At 36.2% G+C, this 4,198-nt stretch overlaps 1 pseudogene; it reads left to right on the forward strand.

Moving 5' to 3' along the window:
- LOC122354386 overlaps positions 1–3,795 on the forward strand; it is an 81,659-nt pseudogene extending 77,864 nt beyond the window's left edge.
- The last annotated feature ends 403 nt before the right edge of the window (positions 3,796–4,198 follow it).

The raw sequence follows: 4,198 nt of genomic DNA on the forward strand, positions 1-4,198 counted from the left end.
TTACTAATATCTTCATGGAACTCAATCTTTACTTGATATCCTACTGATTTTTGGCACCAAACAAAAATCAAAAAGTCACAGAATATTCATGAATATTTCCCAGCAGTATAAATAAATATAAACCTGCTGTTTAAAATAAGTTCAAATGTCATTTATGTGACACAAAACTGAATTTTCAACATCAGTACTATCACTTTTGATGCATGCTTGCTGCATCATCGCTTTTCAGATATTTAAAACAGTATGTAAGTGACTTGAGTTTCGTGATATTTGTTAACTATTGATGAGTGCGCCATTTATATGCTACACTTTATAAATATAATAATAATAATAATAATAATGTGTTACCAGGAGCTCTAACGTGTACCGTTCCAACAGGAACACAACTTGGACTGGTTTCCACGCATGCGAGCCATGTCGCTGGTTGCAGCGATGCGAGAGGCGAGCAGAGCGAGATCAGGAATCTTCAGGAGAAACTCGAGAGTCCACCATGAAGCTCGTCTCCAACTTGTCAGGCCAACTGACTGAACTGAAAGAGCAGGTGAGATGTTTTTGGCAGTTCTTCGCGTCCTGATGAGGATAAGCTATATAGTCTTGACCCGTTGAGCTGTTAAAATGGACCGCACAGACTAGAATCGCAGTTGGAGTGCGAGAGTGAAACTAGGCCTTCAAGGTCAGTCAGTAATGAGTCCACAACCTCTACAAGGTTCAATTAGACCAAAGGGCAATGAGTCATTTCTGTCTGTCTTTCTCTTTCTGCCTTCAGCTCGTGGTATTTAAAATGATCTTTCACCTACGTCACGAGGCCAAGTGTTGTTTCACTTTTATTCAGCCGCACTGTCGTCCAGATGAAGTTCTGCGAACTTTCGAGCTTGTTTGTTTCCACAGATAAACAGCGTAGCACACATAGATGAATATGATAAAGTGGGTCATTGACTTAGATGCTCGTATTTTTGATTTGGTGGAAATGTGCGTAATGGGATTTGCTGTCATCTCGTTGATTTCTTGTAAATAGTGTCGAATAAACAGCAACTTAAGGTGTGCAGCCGCATGAAATGGGAAGTGTCTACAGGGAAGTTGATGTGTTTTTTAGTTTTTTGTTTTTTTTTTGTACTCCAGACAGGGGGAAAAGGTCATTGTTTGGCTAAAAGAAGACAAAGCAAGTAAAACCAACAAACTTTCACTATTATTCTGCGTCAATCACGGTGGTTACGCTCGTCAGTACCAGTTTTGCTTTTCTCTTACTTTCTTTAAACTTGAATAAAAAGAATGATGAGAATTCTTCACACGAACGTTTGAAATCGAAGGATCTGTCCGATATTTGGTGATAATCTTGGGCTGCGTCTTCAGCCTTGTAAAATGCTATAACAGTGTATGATGGCAGAAAGATACAAACAGACCTGTGTCCAAGATTTCACGTGGGAAAAGTGTAAATAAGACAAAATTAGAAAAAAAGGAACTGCAATAAACATAATTAAATGGCACCAGAAGCACCATTTATATGAGAATTGTTTTAAAAAATATTAGACCCAAATACAAAAATTTCACAGCCGTTTCTCAAATACAGACGTAATACAAAATGAATATACTTAAATTTTTAAAAAAATTACAAAACCTTTTATTCTGCATTTGAGCTTAAATGTCTAGCATAATCTAAACGGTTTAGTTTTAATTGTAAATGTTTGAAATGATTATTCCATTCTGTGATCTATTTCAATCAAAGCACTATTGTAATCATGTGAGCGTTCCTGCCTGGGGTCCTTTTGATGTAGTGAGTCACTCATTTCAGATTTCTTTAACTTGAACGGCTGTTTTTGGGGTGAGCTTAAATCGAGCGTGGTATTTTAGCTTTAAATTAGTTTGTCTCGGATGTTTGTTATTATTTTGAAATAAACATATATGTAGTTCTTGAAGGAGCGAGCATTGCCACTTACTTTTAAATGGCTGTGTGATTGTTTAGTAGTATAGTAAAATTTCCTGTGGACATCGACTTTAATATACACATGCGTGAGCGTTTTTTTTTTTTTGGCTTGCTTTTGCAGCTGTTGAGTCAGAGTAGGGATTTCAGGTACAGACAGTCTATATTTCTGTGGAACTGTGTACGTGAGCATGTGTGTGTGTGTGTGTGTGTGTGTGTATACGTGTTTAGTGTATGTTGTAGCTCAGTTACACAACACTGCATGACATTGCTCCAATTGCTCCATTTTATTTTCCCAGAAGCTTTTTTTTTTTTTTATAAGGCAGCACACACACACACACACACCTGATACACAGACGCTCTTGTGTTATGAGGTCATGTCCAAGGCAACATGAACGGACACACAGAATGCATCACTGCATGACATGCCTGATCATCTGTGGGAGAGACAGGAGATTCAAAATGGACAAAAACTCTGATGTATTTTTGAATAAAGAAGCAGAGCTAATTTTACTTATTCAACTTTTCATATTTCTTTTTATTTACTATAAAAATGTGTTTCTGTTTATCCACACACACACAAACATACACATTCATAAATATGTCTGTGTGTGTGTGTATATATGTATAATATGTATGTATGTATGTGTATATATATATATATATATATATATATATATATATATATATATATATATATATATACACACATATACATACACACACACACACACATTTTTCAGAATACAATGTAAATTCATGTCCCAGTCACTTTACCTAAATAAACATTACTTAATCACTATAAGAAAAAATATATAATTTTTACATTGTAATCAATATTTTGTCTATTAAAGCCAAGTATTAATCTAATCAAATTGATGTTTTAAGCATTTTACATTTATTCTAAAATAATAACTCCACGCAATGACAGTTTAAACAATATACATTATTCATTAACTTATGTACAGCTGTTCATTTTAATCGATAACTTTTAACCCAGAAGTCATCAAAGCTCGGAGAATATTGGTCACTGATGTTTAGATTTTCAAAGCTTATTACTCACTAAAAACTCCCAAAATCATGCTTTACGTATCACTAAGTTTTTAGATCGAAGTGTGTGAGTTATTTACTTTTAAAATTATCTTCTTATTATTATTATTATTATGTTATTATTATAATTTTGTATTGTTAATTTAAACTGATTTTGCGAACACTGCATGCGTGCAAAGAACACAAAGGCGGAATTATCACATTAACCAATCATCATCACGATCATAACCCAGTCATATCCAATCGTATCAATCAAAAAACTCAGTGTTGTAACTCATGTTTGTAATTTGCCTGCTGTTGCACTGCTAGTTTCTATTAGAAAAACAGGCCATTTGTGCACTTTTTCAGGGTAATGTAATAGTAGTTGTTGTCACATACAGGTACTTGAGAAGCCTCCCTTACCTAATATAATTATACAATAATATATGATTCCATAAATATCTAATTCTATCACAAATATTTTGTATAAAAAAAGCGGTATATACAAGCGCCTGGGAATGCGTGGAGAAACAAATAAACGACAAACACTCATTTCAAACACATGCTTGTGTTTGTTTTGACAGATAATGACAGAGCAGAGAAACAGAAACAGAGGATCGGACTATTGGGGACACCCCCAACACATGAACGTGAACCCCCAGCAGCCCGCCTGAACCCCTCCTCCCACCGGCCAAGTGTCCTACAGCTGTCTCCTGCAGCAGGCATCGGTCGATCATCAGCCTTTCGTGTGTGTGTGTGTGTGTGTGCGCGTGTGTGTGTGCGCGTGCGTGTGTGTGTGTCAGGACATCACAGACACATCATCACCTACAACCTGCAAAACAAAAGGCCACCAAAGCTAAAATAAAGGCTCGCATCCATCCGAGTGCCAAATGTTTCTGCGTGTTAAAGAGGAATGAATTAGCATCACTCGCCTTCCACAGAGTGACAACGAGAGCTACACTAGATACTGCACGACTCACGAACATGTGCCTGCAGCCTGTAGATGCTGCTTGGACACACGTCCTTTTGTATTGACCCATAGCAGTCAGTATTTGATGTCTTATTTTTGTATTTGCAATGTTAATACTTTAATATGCAACATCTGTATATTATGTCTTAAAGGCGGTGCAGTCATCATTTCTTTTTCTTTTGTTCTTTTGCTTTGCAGTTATAAATGAAACCCATTAGAGAACAGGTATTGTAGGGAGTACTGTTTGCAAAGTCAAGTTTGATATCAGATATAATCACGGT

This window comes from Puntigrus tetrazona, chromosome 11 (assembly GCF_018831695.1).
Source record: "Puntigrus tetrazona isolate hp1 chromosome 11, ASM1883169v1, whole genome shotgun sequence".
NCBI lineage: Eukaryota > Metazoa > Chordata > Actinopteri > Cypriniformes > Cyprinidae > Puntigrus > Puntigrus tetrazona.